Source organism: Dermochelys coriacea, chromosome 19 (genome assembly GCF_009764565.3).
Source record: "Dermochelys coriacea isolate rDerCor1 chromosome 19, rDerCor1.pri.v4, whole genome shotgun sequence".
NCBI classification, from domain to species: domain Eukaryota; kingdom Metazoa; phylum Chordata; order Testudines; family Dermochelyidae; genus Dermochelys; species Dermochelys coriacea.
In genome coordinates this window covers 17,202,408-17,213,408 of record NC_050086.2, presented here as the reverse complement: position 1 = coordinate 17,213,408, position 11,001 = coordinate 17,202,408, and positions in this window count along the sequence as shown.

The window sequence follows — 11,001 nt, the reverse complement described above, 5'->3', positions numbered from 1 at the left end:
AAAACAGCGCCGTGGGTACATTGCTGCATGACTGGGTTGGGGTTGGTGGGAGAGCCCTGCTGTGTGCACTGAACCTTTACCGAGTGGTGGGAATATTAAGAAACGCGCTGAGGAAGCTCTCTTTGCACATGTCCCATAATGGTCTGAGCCCCTCGCTCCTCAGGAGTGGGGCTTCCCCTAGATGTTCCCTCAGCAAGCGCCTGCTGGACTGTCTCCAGAGCCCTTTTCAAGGTGACAGGAAGCTACCGCCTGGCTTTGCTAGACCTCTGACTGTCACAGGGAAAGGGAGTGTATAATGTACAGAGGGGGATGGAGGAGCAGGTGGGTAGCTGGGAGAGGAAGAGTGCCTCAGTGGCTAGGCTGACATCTCATGCCTCACAAAACGTAGATTCCTTTCCCTTCTCTGCACAGACTCCTTGTGTGACCTTGAGCAAGTCACTTCGCCTCCGTGTGCCTCAGTTTCCTATCTGTACAATGGGAATACTAGAGGTGTTCTGAGGATAAGTATGTTGAGGACTGTGAGCCATGGGGGCCATACCAATACCAGAGATAGATAGGGACAGTGTTGAAGGACATTCCCATTTTGGGTTCATGCTATCTCACAGTTTGATCAGTGGTCCAAAGGAGTCGCTCTGAAGTGTGTGAACCAGAGACAAATGCCAGCTGTGCAGACAACTCACCATTGCAAAATTCCCTCACACAGATGTGGCACTTACTAAATGTTGTTAGCTACTTCCACCATCATCACCAGCATGGTAAAGGGGGGGTGGAGCGGTGGCAAGAAAATGAAGCTCCTGGTATGGCAAATTTTTTTGATGATTTTGCAAGGCTGATCACGCTTGATAATTAACGCTGAGAGCAGTGAGCTCATCCACTTCTCTTAAACTCAGCATTGTCCTTGTCTGGCTACATTACTTTTTGGCAGTGGCCCAGCCAGCACATGCAAGATATTGAACTGACCTTATAGCAAGGCAATAAAGCACATCCAAAATAGCAACACCTCTCAGAGCTCATTTCAGACCCTCCCAGCCCCTAGAAGTCAGCAGAAAGCTTCCCACTCAGATCAGGTCTAGGATCAAGCCCAAAGCCCTGAAGAAGAGACAGCAGCTTGTGGGTGGAAAAGCACAAGAGGACCAGGGAAGGAACTGGAGTGATCCGTGTGGCTGCCATTTTGGATTAACTCCATCCATGGAGTCAACGTGTCTGGCCACTTTGGAAGCTTTAAAAATTTAGCCCCTCTTAGGAACATGTGATTTGCCAAAGAGATCACTGAGCTTCTAATCTGGCTTCCTGCCTGCTGTCACTGCTTGATGCATCCAAGGAAACAATACGCATATTATAGCAATGCTCCTGGCCACTCGTACAAAGCTGCATCTGGGGCACAACTTGTTTTCTAGGCACAAAAAGCAACTGCATGCATTTGCTTTAGAATAAAGGGGGAAAAAACAAGAAAAAAAAACAGTAAAGTTTCCATGAGAGAGCACAATGTGTATGTCTCAACTGTAGCATTCTGCATTTGAATTGAACGCAAAGGGGCCCCTGCCTGTGAATGTAAAAGTGTCCGCCTCACAAGTCATAATGATAGCAGCTGCAATGTTAAACATGCCACATGGCGGGAAGAAGTGGAAGGGTTAAAATTCCTTCCTGACCCCTGCAATGATCAAGTACATGCCTAGGACCATGAGCTCTGATCACTTTCTTAGCACATATACCAACAAGTATTGCTCATAAAATCACCTAGCTCCTTGTTAAAGTCCAGTGACAGGATTTGCTGTCTCATCTCCTGGCTGGATACCTGCTGCAGGAAAATCAATTTTCTTTTACCTGTTTCAGATCTTCTAGCAGCTGTCTGTCCTAGAGTGATATGGCCAAGCCTCGCTTTGCTGATGGACAGTATTCTCTGATGCATGCCCTGTTAATTGTTGCAGCCATGCAATATGCTACTCTAACTGTGTGACTTTTAGACATAACAAATCCTGCAGCTTGGCGGGGGTTAGAGTAGATGACCCTTGCGGTCCCTTCTAGCCGTAGGATTCTACGACTTTGCTGCTGACCAGTTGGGCTCTGTGCCGTCATGCTCAGTTGCTTGCCTCCCCTTTCTCAGGCTTCAGTTATTCGTCGCTGTGCCGGCTACACTCTTCCTCTGACCTTCTCCCACACCCTCTTCTGCCCCCATGAATTCACCACCATCCCAAGCGCATGAGCTCCCGGGTCACTCCCACCTCCCCTGACACTCATGCAAATGCCACCTCACCCCTCCCAGGTCCTCTGCTTTGTCCTGTTGCATTAATTTAGATGGAATATATGAGCCAAAGGTATTAACAGAACCCAGTCACTGTCCAACATACAGCCATGTTAAACAAGGGTTGGAGGCTGGTGTCCAGGGACCTCAGCCTGCTTAGCACCATGGCAAACACACCATTAAACATCCTTTTAACCTGTTATTAAAGATAAATAAAAGGAGGAAGAACAGGAAAAGCATTGGAAAAGTGAAGTATTAATAAGACTTTCATTTTAACCAAGTCCCTTCTTCCCTTTCCCTCTAGTTGGAGAGAGTTTTTAAAGGAGAAACTGTGTAAACTGACAATCTTCTCGACAGTATCAAAGATGGTAAAAACATTTGTTCAGTGGGAAAGAGAAGAAGGGAGCTGGATGGGGCTGGGGCTGTAGTTGTTGTGGCTGCTGTTGAAATCCGATCCCGTTTCACGCCAAGTGGTGTCTCAGATGGAGCTGGTAGTGATGGCAAAGTTACCTGGGTCTCTCTCTTCAGTCCAATCTCGTCAGGACATCGCTCAGGATTAGGATGAAAAAGCCCACGGTCTGTGGAGATGGTGGGGGCAGCAGCCATGATTGTGAAGCTCACTCCAATAGCCAATTTTTCTCCCCCAAAGGCCCCATCCAGGAAGCGATGGGTGGAACAGCCCATCCCCTGGCTATTTTGTCTCCCAATTAAGCCTAGTTTCCAACACAGCAATTTGGTTCACTGATTTCTGGTCCCACATGGTTCTTGTTTACAGGCATGATCTTAACATCATCCTTGAGTTCTACCAGGAACCTTTTTGTTTGCCCTTACTCAGTCATTCTCCTTTTTATCCTTTTCCCCATCAACATTTGTTATTATGGACTATTCTGGCATCTTATGAACTTGCCTGTACTTTTTACAGTTGAGCTCACAATTAGGGTAAACTTGTAGGCCCAATTATTACAATGGGCCAGAGCCAGTCCCTCCTTCCTTCCCCATCCTTATCTATCCCACGCACCCTTAGGCCCAAGCCTTTCTCCTCCTCCCCCTACATCCCATCTGCTTTGTCTGAGACACTCACCTCCCATCCAGCAGCACTGTGAGGCCGATGCAGAGTCACTGCAGGGCAGTGGGAGGCAGGGTGCCTGGATTCTTCTAGTCTTAGCTGTGCCCACTAACTCACTGGTGCATCTTGAGCCCTGATTTACCCATCTGTAGACTGCCTAGGGATATCTATCTCATGGGGCAGCATGATGGTTAAGTACAGCCTGTGCAGTGGTCTGAGGTCTGCAAGTGGCAGGTGCTGTATAAATGCAAAGTATCATTAGCATGTCTCCTGCTTATTAGAGCTCAGAAGTGGCAGTGTTAGAAATAAGCATTGAGTGCACAGGATTTCTGCGCAGGGTGCTGCTGATGGAATAACCACACACACACACTCACACTCACACACACACACACACCCCTCCCGGTACTAACCAGCAGGTGTCACTGAAGGCCAGGCTGTATTTTTAAATTTCTCCTTTGTTCCCAGTTTCTATTAGAAAATCTAGAGCTGGAAAAAAATCCCACCCACTGTTCTCTGTTCAGCTGTAAAGCACAGAGACTCCAGAAGCTGTGATAAATGAAGGAGTCCCAGTGTGCCCCCAGCCCCAGTAAATCCCTCTGGTAGTGTCAGTGACGGGGAAATAACAGTACAGAGAGTTGCTGTGTGGACAGAGAGATTTCCATTGAATCTGTAGGGACTCTCTTTTTTCCCCACCTGATCAGTTCCTCTCCAGACACTCCTCCTTGTAATCCCCTTCACAGCGATCCATCCATCTTGCCGGCATATCCCAGACCACGTGGAGACACATGGCAATGCCTAATCCTCCCAGAGCAGGGCCAGCGTGACATTGTAGGAAGAGACGGGGCTGTGAACCGGGGATTGTGATAAGCTCAGAAGGGTGGGAGTTAGGGTACCGGAGGTCGGACCAGATGTTCCCCTGTTTGTGGTCAGGCCCAGGGGAACTGGTCTCATGCTGGGCTGCTTTTCCGTTGGCTGAGAAGTGACTGCATTCTGGTGACTACATGCCCTAGGATGGGAGAGGGTCAGATTTATTTTTATGCCAGGGTCCCATCCATCAATAACCTTTTATAAACAGCACCATGTATAAGAGACTTCCCCTGACTTTTTTTTCCTTCAGAAGGGCCGGGAGCTCCAGAGGGGACCACATCAATAACTTCTCTGTTAGCCTCTTCAGTTCACTCACAGGCCTTTCCACCCGCCTGGCAAGGGAACAGGCACAGGGCTCAGGAGATTGTGGCTGAGCGACTTGGGCTTAGCAGCTCCTGTGCTGGGAGCTGGCTGGCAAAGGGGATTGGTAATGAAAGATGGAGTCTTTCCCTGCTAGGTCACCTGTCCTGACCCTCCCAAGTCGGTAGGGCGTGAACACTGTCACCAGTTGATGGCTATCCTGGCCTCTTGGGAAGGGTGTGAGCTCCAAAGCCTGGGTCTAATTCCAAACCCTCTGGCTGGGCCACTGGAGGCTCCATTCTCTAATTGTTTCCATCGCACCTGGGAGGCCCAGAAATATCAGGAGAAAACCCATTATGGGCAAGATTTCCAGAGCAGAGCGGTTCAGACATCTCTCTCCCTGCAGAGTCATAGGTTATGTCTGGGACACACAAATGCCGTGGCTATTTATTTGGCAGCAAATCTGTCCTGTAGGTGACTGGTTGGAAGGGAGGGTATCAGAGGGCAGGTGTTACCTAGGGATAGATCAGCTGAGATAAATTAACACTTCTAGGCACCTTCAAAGTGATCAACCAGCACCAGCCAAGTGAGCCTCTGAGAAGCAGATATTATTACCACCCCCTCCCAGAAACGGCAACCAAGCCACAGAGAGTTTAAGTGGCTTGTTTCAATCTGGAGAGGCCGTAGCAGGACTAGAACCCAGGGTCCCTGCCTCCCAGTTCCACACAAGCCCTACGAGAACACACCTCTCACAGGAACCAACCTGAACACTTAAAGCAAACAGGAAACCTCTGCTGTAGCCTCACTCTCACACCTGCCCAGGTGTAAGGGTCCAGCCTTGTGAGACAGAAAGCACCTGAGAGTGGAGGACGCTCAGTACCCTGCATATATCAGGCCCTTATGCACTAGACCTGCCGCTGGGGCAAACTGGCACGGATCCTTTGACATTAATGGAACTAGCTCGATTTACAACGGACGAGGCTCTGTCCCATTGAGTTAGATTCTGCACTGATAATAGTGTAAATCAGAAGTATCCCCACTGAAACTACCCTGGTATAAAATGTAAGGGAGAGGAGAAGCGCTGAAAAGTGTAAAGTGTTGAAAATCTATACTGGTCTGTGTGGTGTGTCCCTCAATACTGAGCCTTGAGCCAGGCCTGATCCTTCCCTCACTTACAGCCGCTTTACACCAGTGTAGCTCTGTAGACTACAGTGGAGTTACTCCTGATTTACACTGGTGTAAACATTAGGGAGCTATCAGTGTTACTGGCTATTCCCTATCAGCCTGGTCTCTAACTAGAGCCACCCAGAGTGCCTGGCTGCGCATGTGTTTGGTCTGGTGTCAGTCCTCAAAGTGTCTGATCCATGTTTCTAATGAATTTGTGATTACTGATCCAGATGGTAGGGGTCCAAGCGGGGTCAAGAGCCTAATGGAGCTGCACATGTGAGCAGCACTTAGGGGATTACTTGACGGGGTCAAATAAATTTTCAGCTGCTGGAATTGCTCTGAAAATAACCACAAGCATCTGGGAGCAGTGCATGGGGGATAAGTCTTCTGACAGCATGGGCAGGACACACCTTTGCCTGCTAAACCACTGCAGTTTCTTTCTCCACTTGGAGTCTGAAGCAGACTTTATGCTACTTGCTCAAAGGAGTGCTTCTCCAGCACAGGCTTCACGTCAGTCTGAGGTTAGTCTCTGTCCCTACTTCAGGGATGTCTGCTCTAAAGAGATGCCCATGATTTAAATATTTAACTGTGTGGCCCAGTTAGCCACATAAGAAATAGCTTTGGGAGGGCTCCTTCTAGTGCTCAGTTTAACATGGGCTCTCAACATTTCGCTCCAGCTCTGTGGATCAAGGTGAGGCTGGAATATCGAGCTCTTCCACAAACGCCTGATTGCTCCAAACTGCTGACACACCGCTCCAGTTGAAGTCAGTGGGAGCTGCATCTGCTCAGCTGTTGGGAAAATCAGGACCATAGCACTTCTCCTGCCTTGGTCTCCAGGCACTTTACAAAGGGAATTTAACAGCATCACTAGAAGTTGCACAATTTGTTGTTTACATGGGTCAAGCTGTACACCCCATCTAGGCCTTTGTCCTTCCCACACTCCAGCCAGGCCCCTCGCCCCCACTCTGGTCAGACCCTGTTGATTTTGGTGGAAACTGGAAAACCATAAAAGCCTGATTTCCACTAAAATCAGGCTCAGAGAGTGCCCCTATGATGCTGCATGCGAGGAAGCTCTGTGATGCCCTGTCCCTAATCCTGAGGTCACTGCCTCACCCCTGCATCCAGAGTGACTCTGCTCCCCTCCCCCAGCCTCTGCCAGGTCACTGCCTTGCCTTTGGATCCAGTGACCAAACTGAGATTTACAGGTTTTCCGATTTTCGCCCAAGTCAGTCGGGTTCTGCTCATTCATACCGAGAATATTCCCAGAAATGTCAGAACTGACCAGATGCGATTTTCAGACATTATCACGTTACTAGGTGAGGGAAGGGCCTGGCGTTGGTCTGCCACATATCCCCCTTTACAGAGGGGGAAGGAGGAGCCCAGAAACAGGAGGAGCCCGGTGTCAGATTTAGCCATAGATAGAACAGACGTCTCCTCACTCCGACCCTGGTGCTCTGTTCACTAGGCTACAGTGTATGGCCATACTGGCTGTGGGTGTGAACTCATTTAGAATGAACAGTTCTGGGCCAGACCCTCAGGTGCTGTGTAGTGCCATAGCCCCACTGACTTTAATGGGGCTGAACTGACTGACTGACCAGCTGGGGTTCTGGCTTTCTAGGCGTAGTATATTTGCCCACGGTATGATGTGTTCTAAATATCACCAGGTTATAGGGCAATAGATGGAAGGTATGCCCTGGGGGCTGGAACAGCAAGTGAAGTTGTGAAGATACTGGAAGGTATTTTGCAAGCCAGGTAGCTTTTCTCTCCTCCCTGTTCCTTGTGTAACTTTAATCCAAGTTATTAGTCTCTCCACTTGTGGAGACAAATGCTACCTTGGGGCAGCTCTCTCATGCTCTCGGGTGAGGTTATTGTGCAATCCTAAAGCAGCTGCACTAAAACTTAGGGACAATTATCTAATAGTGAGATAGCAATTAATTCTGCCAAAGGGAAACATTTACCCATTCAGGTCTAAATGGAGCATAAAAGGGAAAGGCATTTGCAGAATGAGAAGGGAGAGGGAAAGCGCTCAGTGACGGTCACGCACCGTGCCTCCGAGGGTGTCGGGCACAGCCAGCTGGAACACACCTGGCTCCCGAACAGACGAAGTGGGATGTGCCTGCTGAGCTGCTGAACATTCCAGGTACAGCCAGGTAGCACCCACCTGCTACACTGCTGAGTGCCCCTGGCTGTTCCCCCAGGCTGCGTGAGTGCCCTGGGCAGCTCCCCCTTGGCTGCTCTGCCCAGGCAGCACTGAGTGTCCCCCAGGCAGCTCTGGGTGCCCCAGGAAGCTTTCCCCAAACAGTGCTGGGTACCCCTGGCTATTGAATGTCTCATTCCAGAGGGATGCGTGCAGAGAGATGGCAACCACCCAGCAGGCCCATGAGAGGAAAGGGTTAAAGTGATGCAATTCCCCTTTCCACTGCAAATAGATTTTTCTTCCCTCTGGCTGTAATACTGTTTATCAGCAATTGCAGGCTTTAAAATCCGAACTTTACAAGTGCCGCATAACCTGCCAGTTATAATTGGTTGAATTATACCTCATCCCTTATGCAACTTCTGATGACTCTCAGCTTCCGCCAGAAACCTGAAGGAAGACAACTTTATAGCTCTCTCAGAAAACACAGTTATAAACTTCAGCCACCCCACAGACCCTGGGAAAGGTTAACTCTCTCCCTGCAATGCTCTGTGCAGCCAGCTTTTACAGTGAGGGCCTGAAGCCACGGGAACCCCACATTTACACTGCCAGAGTGCTGTAGAGGGGCCTGGGTCTCAGTGAGAATCAGGCCCACTGGGCTTTAGCAGGACCTACAGAAAAGAGAGCCCCGGGCCACCTGCTGATCTAAGACTTTGCATGGACCAGGGATTGGCCCTGATTTCAAGTCCCTGTTGAACCTAGTGCAAATCCCTAGTGCGGTCAGGATGAACAGCTGAACAGTGCAATCTGCCCGGGGGTTGCTCACCTCGTTTTCAAGCACCGATGCAGAAGGTAGCCTTTTTTCTCCAGATCAGGATTGGAGCAACTGCAATGGCAGAAATTGGGACACCTCCTCAATGCAGACAAAGCCTGCTGACCCTCCCCACATCTCCACAGTGGTGCAAGAGCACTAAGTAACACACAGGTCCTTGCACTTCTGTCACGATGCTTAGATTAAAATCTTCTGTTAGAACTGGATGTGACCTTAACTGAGGACTTAATTGAAACACTCTAGCCTAGTGGCATTAGATCATGGCACCCTCTAGAGGTGGTTGACAGTGCTTGCAACTAGCGTTGGTTAGAAATTTTTCACTGAAATGGTTCTTTAACAACGTTTTTTGTCAAAATAGAGATGTTTAAAAACCACCGTCAATGTCAATGATATTTCATTTTTTAAAAAGAAATTCAGCATTTCGGCAATGTCCAGCTATCCTGTTTCAACAATTTCAGAGTAGAATGTTGGAGGGGTTGTTTTGTTTTTTTCTTTTTGTTCTCTTTCAGAACGGGAAAAATTTCAAAATTGCAGAATTGCCCACAAAATGGCTATTGCCCGCCCAGCTCTAATTCTAACAGCCTGCTACTTCCTCACAACTAGCCGAGGTGCCTTTCATCCTTGAGCTCACATGGCCGGGGCATGGACTTTTGGTGCTAAAGGGCTCAGATTCTATGTCAGCTAATGTCAGCAGTATTTGCTGGTGCCTCTATGGTTTGTTATAAACACTCTTTCTCTTTGGGAAAGTTTGAATCTGATCCACATTTGAGGTTGGGTCCAACCTATCTAATAGGCTGATCTGAAAACACCCTAATCCAGGTGAAGCCAGGATCCAAATATGAATCCCAAGTTGGCTTCTTGGGCCCAGCTCTGCTTTTTATTGGGAGGTACAATGGGACTTGGATGAGGGAAAAAGGAGACACCTGAGGATACAAGATGCACATGCCTAAAATCAACATCAGACCGAGTCCCACAAGAAAGACCAGCCTTTCTACCATATGTTCAGTGCTAAGGGATGGTTCAACATTGTATTTCTTCCCCTGGTTGTCTTCTCTCCTTAGCATTCTGAGAGGAACTACAGCCAAGCGCTACGATATAACCGCATTTGCTCCAACCCCTCAGACAGAGACAAACACCTACAAGATCTCTATCATGCATTCCTACAACTACAGTACCCACCTGCTGAAGTGAAGAAACAGATTGACAGAGCCAGAAGAGTACCCAGAAGTCACCTACTACAGGACAGGCCCAACAAAGAAAACAACAGAACGCCACTAGCCATCACCTTCAGCCCCCAACTAAAACCCCTCCAACGCATCATCAAGGATCTACAACCTATCCTGAAGGACGAGCCATCGCTCTCTCAGATCTTGGGAGACAGACCAGTCCTTGCTTACAGACAGCCCCCCAATCTGAAGCAAATACTCACCAGCAACCACACACCACACAACAGAACCACTAACCCAGGAACCTATCCTTGCAACAAAGCCCGTTGCCAACTCTGTCCACATATCTATTCAGGGGATACCATCATAGGGCCTAATCACATCAGCCACACTATCAGAGGCTCGTTCACCTGCGCATCTACCAATGTGATATATGCCATCATGTGCCAGCAATGCCCCTCTGCCATGTACATTGGCCAAACTGGACAGTCTCTACCTAAAAGAATGAATGGACACAAATCAGACGTCAAGAATTATAACATTCAAAAACCAGTTGGAGAACACTTCAATCTCTCTGGTCACTCGATCACAGACCTAAGAGTGGCTATCCTTCAACAAAAAAGCTTCAAAAACAGACTCCAACGAGAGACTGCTGAATTGGAATTAATTTGCAAACTGGATACAATTAACTTAGGCTTGAATAGAGACTGGGAATGGATGAGTCATTACACAAAGTAAAACTATTTCCCCATGGTATTTCTCCCTCCCACCCCACCCCACACTGTTCCTCTGATATTCTTGTTAACTGCTGGAATTAGCCTACCTGCTTGTCACCATGAAAGGTTTTCCTCCTTCCCCCCCCTGCTGTTGGTGATGGCTTATCTTAAGTGATCACTCTCCTTACAGTGTGTATGATAAACCCATTGTTTCATGTTCTCTGTGTGTGTGTATATAAATCTCTCCTCTGTTTTTTCCACCAAATGCATCCGATGAAGTGAGCTGTAGCTCACGAAAGCTTATGCTCTAATAAATTTGTTAGTCTCTAAGGTGCCACAAGTACTCCTTTTCTTTTTGAGAGGAAGAAAGAAATCCACCATTACCAATTGCTTCAGTCATTGAGCCATGTAAAACTGGGTGGACACAAAGCTGAAGCACAAACTGTAGGGACCAATCCTGGCCTGGCCTGCAGGATGAGCCAGCTGACCTACCAGGTCTCGTCTGCTGATG